Source organism: Mauremys reevesii, linkage group 10 (assembly GCF_016161935.1).
Source record: "Mauremys reevesii isolate NIE-2019 linkage group 10, ASM1616193v1, whole genome shotgun sequence".
Taxonomy (NCBI): domain Eukaryota; kingdom Metazoa; phylum Chordata; order Testudines; family Geoemydidae; genus Mauremys; species Mauremys reevesii.
Window position 1 is genome coordinate 11883993 of NC_052632.1, and position 17613 is coordinate 11901605.

Below are 17613 nucleotides of genomic sequence, written 5' to 3' on the forward strand. Positions count from 1 at the left end.
TGGAAGTCAACCCCACCCAAGGGGTAGCAATTTTTAAAAAAAGTTCAATCAAAAAAAAATCTATCTTCAATCAATAATCCCTTCCCTTGTCACTCAATACCTATAATTTAAGATTGAAAAATGGAAAGTCACTACACTCTAAAGAAAGCAGTTTGACAGTAACCCTTTCAACTCAACAGCGCCTCCCTAGTGGTTCTTGAGAAGAGCAAAAATAACATAGCTATGTTATTTTAATTCATTAACTAAAGAGACTATTGCAAAAAAATATAGCACCCAGGTTGAGTATTGCCCATTTCTTAACCCATTAGTGTTTATAATAGATCTTAACATCCTAAAGTGGACTTTTTACAGTAATGTAGAATTCAAGGTCCAGAATTAGTTATTTATTACAAGCCAAGAAAAATCTCAGATATTATGTCCTGTTAGAGAAAACACCACTCATTGAGGAATTGGAAGGGATCTAAGCACAAGAGATGCCTTTATGCCCACCACTCCTCCCCCAACAAGCAAAAGTGATAACCAACTAGAAGCGTCACCTAAGCTTTTCACACATTTATTATCCGTTTTACAAGATACTGGAATCAGGCATCAGTGTTCTGATTTTTTGGTAATGTTTTGATTTGGGCTTTATACTAAGTGCATCAAAAATAGTACACTATCCCAACCAATGGCCAATAGCAAGTTCTACCAGTAAAACCCAAGTTATTTTCTTTCAATTCCCCCATATCCTTCCCATTCTTGCCCTCAGTCAATCCACCCTGTCTCTTCAATGCAGTAAAATGAGGGCTGTGTAAATTTGATGTGCTATACCAAAATAGTGCAATATTGACTGGTGAGTGATTATATAAATAAAGAAAGCTAGTGACCCTCTGCATACGCAGCACAAATTAAAAAAATAAATTACAATCTAAAAAGAGCACTAATTCCAAACTGAACTTTAACAGTACAAAGAAAATCTATTAGTTTGAATACTCAGTCTTTTTTAGGCAGTCTAATACTCAACCGCACCATATAATAAATGGCAGAAACAAGACTGGCTAGTTAAGTGTGTACATTCAACACTGCAAGATTAAACAGTTATGAACAGCTATTATCATATGTTAAGAATGAAGATTTCCAACAATTTATCTCAATGAATGACAGCTGAACATAGCTCATGCTAAATCTACAATGTGTGTCATTTGGAGATCCGTTTTGTCCAGATTATCTCAATTAACACCAAGCCTGTCCTGGTATTCAAATGTGAGGAGAAAAGTTGGGCTACCTGCTCAAGATGAAATTTAAGTATAAAATTGTTTCTCTTTAGCCAACGGTTGACCAATAACATACATTTCATGTAAGTGACAAAGTGATTTTTGAACAATAACTGACTTTTAAAAATACTACTTCACATAGGTTAACTTTGGTGTTTTTAATCTAGTAAAAAGAAAGATCAAATAACTCCACTTAACACTTATTTGTAAGGAATTATTAAATCAACAATAAACTCACAGCATACAGAATGGCCATGAACTGTATTGGACACTTGTACAGACTAGTTCTAATCCATTTTAAATAGATTGGTTTAAACACTCATTAAGCCAAGGTACTCAACTCCACTGAAGTAAAAATTTTTAGAATGGTGTACTTTTTTTTCTTTTTTTAATCAATCCCAAATGTAACAGAAGTTTCCAACACAAAGCACATGAAATTTAGCAAAGAAGTTGTTCAGGCATCTCATTTGAAGTTCACTATAAAGATTTTGTATACACACCTCTCCACACAAACAAAAACAAAGATAGTTCAGGATGACCCTTCACTGCAAGCCAATGACCATGCATTTTGTTGCCTAGTTTGTCAATATATTTGAAATTTGTACCATCCTATGATAGCTTCAGAAAGTTTAACAAAAGGACTTTGACAACTGACCAAGTACTGAACAAAATAAAAAAATTGAACATTTTAACTCCATGGATAACTAAAAATAAAATATTGGACACTGAGACAAACTGAGGAGTCTTTGAACCAAATATAGCCATATTTCAAATGAAGTATTTCATAAAGCTTACAAAGCCCTCAGTATTTACCAGCTTTAAAAATATTTCTCATTTTCAGAGTCCAATGATCAAAGAAATTTAATGCACCTAAACATCAATACATTCTAAGTATTTTTCAGCCAGGAAAAAGACAAACCAAGAATAAATTGTAAAAAAACATTTATTAAAAAAGTCACTTAAAAATAGCATAACAATACATTTTGCCCAAATAGGTAGTAATATACCTGATATCAACATAATTCCCCTGTTAAATATACATTTCTTGGAGTATAACATTTTGCCACCCATCCCTCAAAAACAGATCCATTTTCTGTACACTTGTACAACACCCTTTAGAAATTCAAGTCCATTTTGGTAGGATGATCACAAACCCAAATCTTCTCTGGTTTAGTAACACTGAAGTCCATGTTAAAGTGTCCCTGTCTTGGATGGATATATCACAGCACTCATTCATTAGTCCATTTCCTCAACCTCTCAATCAACAGTGGAACTGCCATCTTGGTTTCCCATTCGTAGACTCCATTTGACACTCTTCATCTGACTTGACTCTTTATAAAAAAATTAAAAGAAAAATGCTGTTGGAATATAGATAATTTATCCTTAAACTAAACAGACAACATTCAACTATGTACCTTGAAGGCATTTTAAACACGAATTTTAGAACTAAGGCTTCATGAATTTGATTCAATATAAATTATACATGCCAGAACACCTGCTTTTTCATCAACTAACATGAGCACATCCGGCAGCATGACATGTAACAGTTTTCAAAAATACAAATAAATACTATAGGGGAAAGTAAGAGTTCAAGAAACCTTTTGAACATAATGAACTCAGTACTAAAATTTTGCATAAGGAACTATTAAATTAAATACAGAGGGATTTTATCTCTGGTGACAAACTTTACTGGATTGACCTATCTACTAAAATTAATGTAAAACACAAGTACTTCTTGCCAAAGTCTCAAATCAAGTTGAAACTAACCTTAATTTTTTGCTATTATATGAAATTTTCAACAATGTCCCTCTCTCTGCTTAAAACACACAAGTAATCAAACACAATAATGCCAAAGGTATGAAAGCGAGGTTACTATATGAAGGTGTTGACTGAAGTCAATAGAAATTGCTAAAGTGCCATCTTGGCTCTAGTCTTCTAGTCTTTAGAAAGAGAAACACCTATGGTGATGGTCATTTTAAAGTGACCAAATATCAGAAAACAGACGGAGTGGTCATTTCAGTAGCTACTGTATGAGCAAATGTGTCAAAATCAGACAGAAAATTATGCAAACTACACTGCTTTGTCTCATTGCTTTCAACACAACCAGCTTAATGTCGCTCTCCAACCATGCTTCCTCCAGCCATGTACTCAAAGTTTGCTCTTCATAAAGCAGCAACAGGGCTTAAGGCACCAGATCAGTGACAAAGTCAGAAGTGTCCAGATGAAGCATTATTATGACTGCCATTAGAAGTGGGGCATTTGGCCCAACAGATCAAGTTATCTTGCCTCTTGACTTTAAATTACATCATTGCTACTGAAACACAAACCAAATGTGGTCCAAAGACAAAAACTAAGGTACTTTTTAAAACTGCTATTTGCACCCATATAAACATAAACCTTAAGTACAGGAAACAACTAAATGGCAGAACAAAAAAAACCTCAAAAAGCCTACAAGCCATCAACGAAGTGCTCACTGTAGGCAAAACCCTCTGAACTGCACAAGAAATGGTTTTCAATAATTGTTTCCTCAATAGTGAATTTGCATTCTAACTTTACATTTGTGACCTTTTATTTCCTTCTTTCGATTTATTCTTTTGAATGTAGCTTTTTAACTTAACACAGTTTAATTTTACAGCCAATTCTACCACTATATGGTCCCTCTTAAAAAAAATACCTCCAGGCATAATCTTTCCAGGTAAGAAGGGCTGCAAAAATTAATTTAAAAAAAAAAAAAAAAAAGGACAGTAGAATTGAGTGTTTTGCCTCATCATTCAAGTGCCACTATTCTCACTTCAAAATATCCTGTCAAACTATGTAAAATCTAACTATGAAGTCCTTACAGAAATCTGTTCCGGGTTAACGATTTGCCATTTACCATGTTTCATATCCCAGTATTCCTATATGGATGAACTGATTTTTCCTCCCATTTCAAATACATTATGTACCTCTATTCCATGTAAGTGGAATACAGGAGCAGCTATTTAGATTCAACTTGTAGTTGTTGCATCATATAGGTAACAAGTTGAGGATAGGCAGAATATTCAAATCACAGGGTCTTCCCATCTTCAACCTCACATACCTATTGATTTGTTTTGTTTTTTAAATTCAAGTGGTATTTCTACTTTAGTGGGGGGTAGCTATTAACTAATATTCTCTAAACTGAAAAACTTACTACAAATTTATTATGTATCATATATTGTACATACTAATTTAGATTTAAACCAATTTAGGCACTTGGAGATTAATCCATGTTTCAAAATATTTTTAGGAACTAATGAAATCTGATTAAGGCACCAAAATATGACATAACCACACTGTCAAATCTGTTCAGTGAGACAATATCCTTTATTGGACCATCTTCCGGTCCAATAAAACCCACATTCTCTCTCTAATACCCTGAGAATAACACTGATACAATTCTTGCCAGTGTCAAATATTTGGGAACGTTGGGGTGAGTGAAGTGGATACCCAATACATAATGAAATTCACCAAGTTTCTTGTTTCTTCTTATGGTTACTGCTTCTGTTGTAAGAAATAAGAGAAGCCAAGTGTTGATCTGATAACCATAGTACTTGTTGTTGTTTTTGCAGTACAACCCATGAAAACCTACTTTTGTTGGGTCATTCCACTGAGTGCAAAGCAAATATAAGTGACTCGATAAAAGAAGGCTAACGGTATTTTGGGCTATATAAGCAGGAGCATTACCAGCAGATCAAGAGACGTGATAATTTCCCTCTATTCGGCATTGGTGAGGCCTCATCTGGAGTAGTGTGTCCAATTTTGGGCCCCACACTACAAGGATGTGGAAAAATTGGAAAGAGTCCAGCAGAGGGCAACAAAAATGATTAGGGGGCTGGAGCACATGACTTATGAGGAGAGGCTGAGGAAACTGGGATTATTTAGTCTGCAGAAGAGAAGAATGGGGGGAATTTGATAGCTGCTTTCAACTACCTGAAAGGGGGTTCCAAAGAGGATGGATCTAGACTGTTCTCAGTGGTAGTAGATGACAGAACAAGGAGTAATGGTCTCAAGTTGCAGCGGGGGAGGTTTAGGTTGGGTATTAGGAAAAACTTTTTCACTAGGAGGGTGGTGAAGCACTGGAATGGGTTACTTAGGGAGGTGGTGGAATCTCCTTCCTTAGAAGTTTTTAAAGTCAGGTTTGACAAAGCCCTGGCTGGGATGATTTAGTTGGGGATTGGTACTGCTTTGAGCAGGAGGTTGGACTAGATGACCTCCTGAGGTCCCTTCCAACCCTGATATCCTATGAAAAGACATCAGCCCTAAGGTATCTCTGCTTGGTTCAGCCATATTTGGTTGTACCAATGAGTTTGCAAACAAAGGACATAGTGGTAATCCGAATCTCTCATCCTGAAAGTACCACCACCACTTTCAGATGCATACACTTATCTAAAGTTACTATTTCTGTAATAAGATCCTGCAATGAAAGGAGTTACAATAAGAGGAAAGTATTAATAGAATTCAGTAAATAATTTAAAATAATTTGGACCCAATTCTTCAAACTACACAGCTACAACTTTGTGTTATGTTTTTAGGGTACATCTAGTAAACATTTTAACACTTCTTCCCAAGTTAGATTCCTCCTCCAGTAAGACTTCTACAGTGGCTTTGTTTGTTTATAAACAGTCACACTGATCATCTATGACTAAGATTCTTTTTTTTAAGTACACGAAGCTTATGTTCTCTTTACATCCTTCTGTAGAGTCATAGCATTAGCCATCACTCTATTGCTCAAGAAGTTCTCTTACCTACTGGCTATTGTATTTTTATTTCTAATTAAACAAGATTTAGGCTATCAAAGCCATTTATACAATGCTTAGTAGGTTTTCTTCACTTTGTCAAAATATAGAAAGGCCAATCTTTATTAATAGTCCACTGCAATACCTGGGTAAATATTCAAGCACCAAACAGATTTGAAATTTTAGAATTTCTAAATTTATCTTCTCTTCACACTCTCATAATACATATTAACTTTTTGCTCTAATTTAGAAAGATGATTTTTTGGAGGAGTCCATTGCAACAAATAAAATTTCAATCTTTCGTAGTCAAAAATAAGTGTTCAGTTTTACCTTTTATGTTTGTCAAAAACCCAGTTACCTAAAGTACAGTAGGGAAGTCCAAACATGCAAGCATAAAATATACTTATATCAATAGCATGTATAGATAAAATACCAACAAAGTGATAAGATTTCAAACAAAGAAGGGAAACTAGAAAGACTGTCAAGCTTTTCATGCTTAAGACTTTTCCATATATTAGAATTTTTTAAAAGTTAAACTTCACAACAAAGGAAAGCTATTTAAGAGGGAAATCCCAGTCGAGGTAAATGGGCAGGAACAAGTTCCTAAGTTTAGAACTTGAGGCTTTTACTTTGCCACAGATTTACCAAAGCAAGTCTTCCTCTCAGAGACAGAGCTATAATGGACTTGTATATTAGTGCCACTCTTTCATTGTAGGATGGGGAAATAGGTGAAATTCTCACCCATACAAGAAGGTAGATCTTCATGGAGAACAAAATACAAGAAGGTCCTTCATTGATCTCAGAAGGCTCACTGTAGTTTTATCCAGTTAAAAAACATGGAGGGGTAATCACTACAGGTGGTTTCCAAGGGAAAAAACTAGTTTACTTCCACTGACATCAATATGAGTTTTGCCTAGGTAAGGATAGGAATTTTTTTTGTTTTGTTTTGTTTTTTTAAAAGGCTGTCTCAGGAATGAAAGACTATTAAACTAGACAATGAGCCAATCGTAACTTTACACATTTGGAACTGTTGGGTTCTGATATATGACACTGATGTTCATGATGCAACTTTAAATAGGACAAGGCATTCTTAGCTCAGGGAAGTTTTCTTCCAACTCTCAAGGATTTATATTGTACCTGAAGTTAAGGGTCCAAGAATCTTTGGTCACATCTTAGAGATCTAGACTGTTTTGAGGTTAAGTAACTTCTGAAAGGTACCTTTGAAATCAAGCTGAGGACAAAATTTGCAAACAAACAGCACAGCACCTTAAAGAGTTGTTGGGCTGGATTAAAGGTAACAGCCCACATAAAATTTCAAAACACCATGTAGAGTACACCAACTCCAAAAATAAGCTTTATGATGAACTCAAATGCTTTTATTTCTTATTCAAGAAAACTTTCAAATCCAGATCACTAGTCCTAAATTTAAACTTAATTTACAAACACATTTTAAAGGAGAACATTTTAAAGATCATTCTTCCTCAAATTAAGTTCAGGACTTCTGTCTATCTCTCCTAGAGATTACAAAGCACCATAAGGAAGTGAATAACTTTCCAATGTACAGGATAACTGGGATGTCTTCAGCTGCTGCTGGAGAAACATAACCCTACTACAATGAGTTTATAATCCAAATTAGAGAAAGAAAATGAAGACAAAGAAAGGGTATAGGGAAAGTTGGGGTGAAATTTAACTGTTAACCTTAACTTTCACCCCTCTTTTCCATGACATACCAAGAAATTATACAGGTTCCCATACTTTTAACAGAAGTTGAGACAGGGCAAGAAGGCTGAGGAGGAAGATAACAATGGTTTCTGGTGGATAGCATGGCAAAAGTGGGTTTAGAAGAGTGAAGATTACTTGGAACACAGTAAGAGATATTGTTCCATATGTAGGAAGCATTAAAAAAAAGCAGCACAAAAAAAGAGAAGACAGGTAGAGTGGGCAGGATTTAAGGGAACCAAAAAGGGGAATGATATGTAGTCAGTGAATTAAAAAAGCAAGACACCATACACAATACTAGTGGCACCTAAATTTGGCAGCAAGGTCCTGGTATGCCGCAGTACTCTAGTGTGGCAGTTTGGAGATTCTAAATAGCTTAATTTAAATTAAGAACTAAGGCTTTTAATGAATGAGAAGGAGCCAGAAGAGTATGATTCTACCCCCAATTATTTTAATTATAAATAATTGGGGGTAGAAACAAAGTCTTATACCTCCTCCTCCACCAATTTTCTGTTTACAATACACTCCAGGGGTTTGTCTAGACAAGGCAGGACTTTTGAATTAGTTATCAGTAGGAAGCTAGATGCTTTGGCAGCCAGGGAGGGGACAGTTGGGTTTTTGGCACCTGCGGAGGCATGGAAGGCAGTCTGAACAGAGAACAACATTAGCTGGATGTCTCTACTAATGTGAGGCACAATGAAACAGTCATTATCCTCAGGTTTCAGAGTTATCCTAATATGATGATGGAAGCATGTCACACCTTGGAGCTACTGGTTCAGGCTGTCTGCAGACTAAGGAAAACACCACTGAATGAGTTAACTTTTCACATTTGGAAGATTATCTTCACAAATGAAAAAGTATTAAATGCAAGCTTAAATTCTAGATAAACACAAAATGCATTGAAAATTAGGGCAAAGATAATGTTATGCATAGATACTGAGTCAACAAGAGGACTTAAATTTGGGCAGATAAAAGAAACTTGACTCTCAGTACCTGTTTTAAAGATCACACAAAGTAGTCCCAGGTACATTCTTTTTAGCAAAATATAATTCAACAAGCAAGTTGTATTCCCATTTTCATCCCAAATGGTGGCACTAGATATAATCAAGTCTTCTTTCCTACTCAAACCTGACAACTTTGCATTTTGACTGAACGGAGGACTATTCCTAAATGAGACCCTATAAACTACTTGCTCAATGTGGCAGGTCATACCCTAAACTCATAGCATCCTTTGTGAATTTACAGATCTTTGGAATAAGAAGAGGGGAAAAGAGCTCTGAGTCTTAGAAAACTCCCTGAAGAGAGTTACTAATTAGTCTGCTTAAGGACCCTTGTTGCTGTTGATAGGCGCGCACAAGGACAAAGCGTGGCTAATGGTATTAATAATAGGATGCTTAAGACATTAATTCTGTTATGTGATTTTCTATTTTATACCACAAATAGAGACATAATATTGATGGAGTACTGTACTATTTGTACAAGGTAACATATTTGATGTATTGTAGTCTGTACAAATACAAATTTGATTTAATGTTTTAACCTTTGTTCTCATCAAGAAGTCAAGTCACAAAAATGGAAGACTGCCACAGCATTATACGAAAAATTTAAAATTGATTGAAATTAGTATCTAAAAGGTGCATTTCATAACGTCACCAAAATCAGAAGAGTTTAGGATTCCGGTACTTTTAAATAAAAAAAAGGTTTATTTAAAATATGCTTCAAGTCAATCAAGTTTAAGGACATTTTCAATCAAAAATTTTTCAGCAAATTAAACATTATAGCTATAAATCATATATTTTAAATCACATGCAAGTATATTAAGAAAAATAACTTACCAGTGCTTCAATCAACATCAGCTATTTTGTGCATCCTGAGATCACCACATTCCTCACATCTGTAGGGGAAAACATACATTAAAAAACGTATCGGAAATCAATAAATCAAAACTTAAATTCACTAATTTTTATATAAACACCAGAAAATGCCATCTTCAGCCTAGCGCAAAGCTGCCACCACAATTCCATGTGGTTGGGGGGAGTACGTACCCATAAAAAACAACCAAAAAGCATACAGCACTTGTCAAAGGACATGCCCTAATCACAATCTGCACCTCAACATACTGCTAGGCAACCTGGGATGGCAAAGATCTTATGGAAACTCTTCCACAATTTAGAACTACCCTCCACACCCTGGATACATTAACCTCCAGTGACACATCACAGGTGTGATTTGAAAAGACACTATGTCTAGCACTTTTGGAAACCAAATAAATGGGAAGACTAACCAGGCACCAGTGGAATCTGAAATGGATTCTTTTGTGAAATGCCCTTATGCTTTCAGCCTACTTCTTCTACTTTCTAAATAGTTTGCTAATTACCAAAGAACTGATATTGCAGTTAAATATAGTACATGTATTAACCAAATTTTGCCATGCAGCCAATTTTCCTTGTAAGGCAGCTACAACAGCATAGCAAAACTCTATACTTATTGTCCAGTTTTTGACATCTGGTCAGCTTCAGAACTAATTATGTCAGTAAGAGCCTACTGACAGTCCATATCAATAAGTATTTAAAATATCAGTACATTTCTAATAGAGACAAGGAAGTAAATGGCTCCACCCACAACAACTATAAAGCCCCCAGAAAGCAAACTAATACCAAAAGCTCTTTGTGATTACAATTACAGAAAATTTTAAATAAGTTACACTTCTCAGCTGAGCCAATAATTGATACAGATGTTGTCTGAATCCTAGAGCTCCCCGATGACAAAGAACTAATTTAATTTAAAAATTAAGAATAAATTTTTCAAAAATATTTGAGAGACTAAGGCACATACGACTCATTGAAAGCTAACAGGATTTAGGCTCCTAAATCACCTAATTCTTGCTAATGCTGGCCTTAATCTAAATTATATCAAATGAGTCAAAAATTCTCTTGCTAACAGCAGTTGGCCAACAAAGTTTCTCCCATAACCTTCAAAATCTATTTTTAAGATAAATGCAACCTTTAATATGAATGTATTCATAATAAATTCTCTCAATAGTTTTAATATTTAATGTATATATTTCTAGATTCTGATATTTTACTTCATCCTTTTTCCTTCAAGTTACTCCCTTTATTTAATATTTCCCCTTCCCACATCAGATTTCCATTTTAAACACGTTTCAAATTAACTACTTCCAACAATGTAATTATAATTTTGTTCATAAAGCCTGGTTTCTTTCCACACATCTGGGTATCCATCAAACTTGAGTGGTAACCAGTATGCAACTGACAGTTTACCTAGGTATGATATATAAGGAGTTTATAGTACTAAAATGTGTATTAAAATGTGATTCAACAGCTGCTATCAGATCCAACAGTATATAGCATTCAACAGTATTTGTTTTATTCAGTGGTTTTAATTTCTCGTTCAATCAGCCGACAGAGGTTCCTCTGCAAAGCAACCTCAAATTTTATAAGTGTTATATAACACATAAAGATAAGTTTGTTTGTCCAATTGAGTGTTTACACCTATCACTTCCCTCTTCAAAGAAAACATCTAGCACTAGAGACTTCATAAAAGGTAACCAAACAAGGCTATGGTGAAAGGTTGAACTTGAAAGTCCAATCTCAGACACTTCTAATAGTGTATCACATTATCTAGGTTCAGAGATCATTTCTGTTCTAGTTTAAACATCTTGTTATTTTCATGACGATTCAACTGGGCGATAAGTTATTTGGCTCTACTCAGGTTATAATGGCCCAGTCAAACACAGACATACCACAGTTCAATTACAAAGAAAGCAGATTTGAGAACATGAATGGTTTTTTAAAGTCAGTACAATTTTGGAAGAGGAAGCTAACATTTGGTAAGCAGACAGTTGTCAAAAGTGTCTACTGGATGAACTGAAAAAGAATGCTCCCAGCAAAAAAAAGAGAATAGCAGTGGGATGGCAATAATCATATTTCTTGAATGTTCACTAGTGATTGTTTTCATAACTGTCCAACTACATGCCCATTATACTTTCAATTTCCAACTTTAAATGTTATCATTTGACACTCATATATTCAAAACAGCTATTTAACTCATAATCATAGAAAAACACTAATTAACTAAAATGCATCATTAAAATGCTTACGTTTTATGCCATGTATCCCACTTAGGAAACTGGTCACTAGTAAATATTAATTTAAGCCAAATAGCATTTGCATCTACCATTTATAATTTAACTTACTTGATATCTGAATAAAAATAAGATTTTTAATTAGACTAATGGCTGTAACTTTGTAGAACAGTGTAGTACAAAAAAAAGCCACCTTTCCCAAATCAAAGTATCTGAAATTTCCAGACCGCCTTATGGATGTCCTTTGCACTAACATCTCATTCTACAAGTTACACAACTGGCAGCTCTAGAGACACAGAATGCTCTGCTTCATAGAGAATGGCTCCTCTCCCTAAGGGATGGCATGCTACCAAGCTCTAAAAGAGTCTTGTATGTCTAACGTGGTCTCTTTACTCTGCTCAAGGTGAGGCACATTTGTTTTTAGATGTCATGTTTTCTGGTTACATGCAATGGGGACTAAAATTATTCCAGAGCATAAACAAACTTTTATGGATTCTATGACACATTAATACGCTCTCAGGTGCCTGGAAGTGAGATCTTTCCTTGATTTCCTAGAGGTGTGAACTGAGATGACTGAGGCCTATACAACGTATTTAAAGAACAGCTGCCAATATAAAGATCAAAATATGCAAGATTTGAATTAAAGGGACAAGAAGTGAGGATCTAAATAACAGTCAAAATGATTAGAGAACATTAGAGACCATAGTTTTTACAATATATTCAGTACAAAGAATACCATGGTGGTACAGGACGAGTTCAAGGTCATAAAGATCAAAGGATTCTTTTCCAAATGCCCTTATAAAAGTGTCTGTTAACCAAACTGGGTCAACCTAGGATGTCTAACTTATATTTGTATTTATGAATAGGTCAACGGCGACTGAAGATTTTTTATCTTAAATGGGCTTGACCAAAGGAATAAAAATCATGAATTTCACAGATTAAGTGTAAGAATTATCATCAGGATTTGAGTGTACTGTTCTACTATAATTACAAGCCTGTTTTGGCTTTCTCATCAGTAGATTTGAGAGGCCTGGACTTCGTAGCATTCTGTTCCCGTAGACTGAAGATTCACATCAGATGTCACATGCATCTTTTCAAAGATGCCAGATGATTTCTTATAAGGACTTCTAATTCTCAAGTTTCATATTATACAAATACATGACTGACATGTTAAATTTTACACAGCATCCTCATTCAAAATTTTGTTTTCTTGAAGTCTGCCTACATTGTAAGCTATATGACCGCTTCTCTACATAGATTAGTTTGATTTGTGTGTCATACTGGCAAGAACTCTCATGTGGGTAAAATGAACTGCTACAAGCTGAGACATTTGAAAAGTTATCTATCTGTAGCTGAATAGTTAAAGCAATTAGCTGGAACAGGCTAAAATTTACCTCCAAGCTAGAACAGGTCTCTGTACTCTATCAAGTGGGAGATCTTATGAGAATGGTGTTGATTTTTGCTCATTTTTAGTTTTATGTAAGACAGTTTTGGGGGTACACTGTAACACACACAATTCATTAAGATTCATTTTAGGATTCTCAGTTAATTTGAATCTCTTCATCAAGATGATCTTAAGATTTAATGACCTGAATTTGTAGATTAATATGGTAACCTGTAAGAAGAAATCTGTTAATACAAGCACCAAGTAAGAGCGACAATGCCGAGTTACATCTAAAAATGTAAGATAAAGAGATGTCTCAAATTCAAAGGTAGTTGAAAATTAGTCTACTTAAGTTCTAGAAAAAATAAGGTATCTAACACTACTAGTGCTTTGGCTTCTCATTTTTATAGCAGTAGGATTTTAGATAGTAAAACATCCAAAAGGATTTTTTCAAATGAAGTGCATGAAAGCCCAAACAGAAAAAACTTGAAATATGACCATGAAGTAATGAATTCAGGAACAATGTATTCCTGAAGTTTAACTCAAACTTTATTTATACACTTATGTGCTGCTGCATATGGAGAAACATAGAAATATCTGCCTTGAGTTTCTAAATTCTTTACTTTTAATTTATGTTACCATGCAATATATTTTAGATGGTACAAACAGATCCATCTCCTTTTACTGAATGGACTGTCTGATAATCTTGAGAAAAGATTGTATTTAGAGGTCACGTCAAGAATATTATGAATTATATTTAGTATGCTCTAAAATTTGAATACAAATCCTGAGCAAGACAGCATTCATTTACTGTGCTAAGTACCCTTTAATGCCTTAAACATGCCACAGCGTAAGTTTAATGCTTATTTGCTGAAAAAGTGAATTTTAAGAGATTAACAGAATCACTAATATTACGTACCTGATATGAACACTACAGAATTTTGAACGTTTCCTTTTATTCCAGGTTTAATAGATCAGCCACTGCAGCCAAGAAACAGTACCCAGGTACAATCCTTTAAAAAAAGGAACAAAGAAGTTTGTTTAAAAGATCAAAAGCTATCCAAGAGATTCCACCTACACTTCCGCCATAGGACTATCTAAATGTATTAGTATCTTTCTTTAAACACAACTTTCTAGTGATTGCGTATTAAAGTTCTCATCTAAAGTACAAAACAAGCACACGAAGAGTAATATCCTGGTACAAAATTAGAAATAATAAATGTAAATAAATTCTTTAAAGAACCTTAAATGTTCAGGCTCTTCAAAAAAGAGCTAGGCCCCCGAGACACTTCTTGTAATTAGCGTGTATGTTGGTTATTCAGTTTTTGATGCCATGTTTAAAATCTACAATATGCCTAGGTGAACTTGTTTTTATTTAACTTTATGATGCAGAATACAAATTATTTACAAAATTCAGTACATTTTTTCACTTAGGAAAAAAGGGTAAATGAAATAGGAAGTTTTTGAAGTAAAGCGACGAGCTTTTTCACCAAAATTCAGTCTAGATTGTTATAGATGAATTCATCTTTTAAGCTATTAGAACAAAATTAATTTGACAATACTTATCAAACCCTTTATATGAAATTTTAAAATGGGGCATTTTTGCATCTTATACATACATTAAAACATACCCTTTAAAATCCAGGTAATTTTGTAGAGTACCCCATTCAATTTAAGATTAAGACTTGCAAAACAAAAGTCACTTTTACCTTTCCTAGTAAAACACAGCAGTAGACAATTAAACAAACCCCCAAGGACAAGAAAGTAACTGAAAGTGGTAATGATGCTGTGTAAAACTTACAACAACCCATTCTTACCTAAAAAAAATTCGGTCTCTACAATCCGCCTGGACGCCAGTCAGCCATCAAGTAGGTAAACATTTATGGAGTTCTATCTTTAAAGAAAAGAAATGCAAATGTTACTGTTTTGCTTTTAAAAAGGTTGTAAAAGATTACTTGTAAAAATATAAAAACAACACCAATGTTTAAGAGTACTGAGTTAAGACTAAATCAAGACAGCATTGGCCATATATATTACTATAATCTCTGGCAACAAAAATATTGGTGTTTTTACATCTGAAGAGAGACACTGGTGATGGGGCGGGATCATGAAACATCACATGCACAGTCCATATTTTTTGCATGAAAAGAGGTAAACTGCCTGCCCTCTCCCATTATTTTTATTTTTACCATTGCCAGACCATTAACCATAAAGATGAAATCAAAACTGTAACAGCATATATTTCATAAAGCAAAAGCAAGTAGTGTTTTTTGTAGTTTCCCTCAATCCTTTCCTTTACTCCATAAAATGCAAAAGCCCTTAAAATATTTAGCAATGCAAAGTTAAATAAAATCCCCACTAACAGCAAACTATGATGTTAAAATGGCTGTCATCATCTTCTGTGAATTTTTAGCCACAAGTTATTTGATCTCTCTAAGTGAGATATCAGCTTTTCCCTTTAGAGTACAGTTTTTAAAACTTGCAGCATCTTTGACCTTTAATCAGTCCCCAAACATTGCTCTTTAACACTATAAGAACTGCCAAGTTTGCCTTTCCTCAAAAGGCTTAGCTTAACTGGTTGGCAGTTATTCATCCCCAATATTTTCCCCAGCCTAGTAAAAGCTTCACAGGTAATTCTATTAAAAGTCAGTATTTTAAATTCATACATATTACTACACATTGAGGACTCCTATGTGTAAATTAAATTCTCAGTACCTGCTAATATAAATGGAATGCAAATCCTTTAAAGTAAAAAAACAATTTAGGAAATAAGGGCTATTTTGTTTTCAAAACCAAAATAACTATTGAAGCTGAAACTGCATTTGAAGGAAACGACGCACTCAAGCTTTTTTTTTTTTTTTAAAAATCATTTGTTAATGTGCTAAAAATACAGCATTCACCTAGAACTTTCTTTTCAGCAAACTGTGTCATAGCTTAATGCTGCAGAGATGTAACTGTAGTTATAAAACCATTACAATTTAAATCTAAAATTAAGATACACAAATTTGTGTGCAAGATTAACACAATGTTTTTAAACATTAAAATTTCTAAAAAGTCAGCTTTCATTCTCATAATACCCAATTCACACAAGGGATATCATGAAACTGTAGATTTACCTTTCAACTATTGTATTTGAAAAAGAGCACAAAGACTTTAAAATCTTCTATGACTCAACATTAGATAAATTGCAACAAATATGGCTACATACCATCTCCAATTAATACAAGAGCAGCTACTTTATTTACCTTGTAATATTCTACAGTAACTTTTTACAGATTTGGTATTTGAACATTATCCTAAAACATATGAGTAATCATTAAATGTGAGCCAATGTGAAGCAAACACTAAATGTTCCATTTAAACTTTTCCTTTTAAAGGAGTGTTCAATAATAGTTTTCACAAGTTCTAAATTATAAAAACACAGTTGAACAATGATCAAAATGCTATGCAAATAACTGCAGCCTGGGTAGCAGAAAAATGCACACATTAAATACCACAGAATTTGACACCTTAGCAAATGCTTTTTTTAGTAACTAAATATTTTTCAGTGTCATTTACAATTAGTTACTATCACATATTGTTCATTTTTAAGTAACCAATTTTCCTCCTGCAGAACAGTCTAATTCACAACTGTAAATTTTTTTTAAACTTTCAACGGCAGAGCTGGCATAAACAAGGCTGTTTTAGAAAATGTCTAAGTTTATATGCCATTTTAACCAAAGACTATATTGCACTTACATCTCAGACTTTTTTTAAAGCTCTATATCCAAACTATTTTTTTAGATAAATTAACATTTTAATTTATCGTTTCAGTAAAGTACTGAAGCAGTCTTCTGCTGCCTGCTTTCGCTCACTGGTGCGGAAGGAGTTAAAAGCCAACACCCCACAAAAAAAAACAAGTTTTATTTTTAAGAAACAGACATGGCGCCTTTGTTCTTACAAACTAGGGAGACCGATCCCCTTTTCAGCAGCAAGGGGCAACAAATGCTCTTTACAGAACTATTTGAGGAGCTTAGGACTTGGGGGCTGTAGACTTTACTATGTTTAGCCCCCACTACTCTTTAGTGTTGCATTGGAGTTAGTAACTGCTCTGCAGATGCCCCCTTGCCATGGTGCACAGGAGACGGACTGGGGTGCGCCCCCTCTCCAGTAGTGCTGCACTGGGGCCCAGGGACTGGTCTACAGCCCCACCACCACTCCATGTGGGGACTGGGAGCCAGGGCCCCCTTAGTCCGGAACGGGAGGGGGGCTCTGCATACCGAGCACCTCTCGGTGTCTTCAGGGAGCTCGCAGAGGGGGGGCTCCCTCCGGCTCTGCAGCACCCCGCGGCCCCCCAGCGCGAGACTCCCCCCTCAGTGAAAGGGGTTGCAGCACTGGAGGGTGTTCGCTCCCGGC

General features: G+C 34.9%; 1 long non-coding RNA gene across 7 annotated transcripts in view; it reads right to left on the minus strand.

Moving 5' to 3' along the window:
- Positions 1-2178: 2178 nt before the first annotated feature.
- LOC120373412 overlaps positions 2179-17613 on the minus strand; it is a 40486-nt gene continuing 25051 nt past the window's right edge. For 5 of the 7 annotated variants that reach the window (XR_005585535.1, XR_005585533.1, XR_005585536.1 and 2 more), the window contains exons 2-5: positions 15036-15112; positions 14138-14231; positions 9565-9623; positions 2179-2584 (exon numbers count right to left, since the gene is read on the minus strand). This is a non-coding gene — a long non-coding RNA (uncharacterized LOC120373412). Of the gene's footprint in view, positions 2585-9564; positions 9624-14137; positions 14232-15035; positions 15113-16956; positions 16978-17477; positions 17575-17613 lie in introns of those variants that run through there. The other 2 variants (XR_005585532.1, XR_005585534.1) reach the window with 2 other exon arrangements.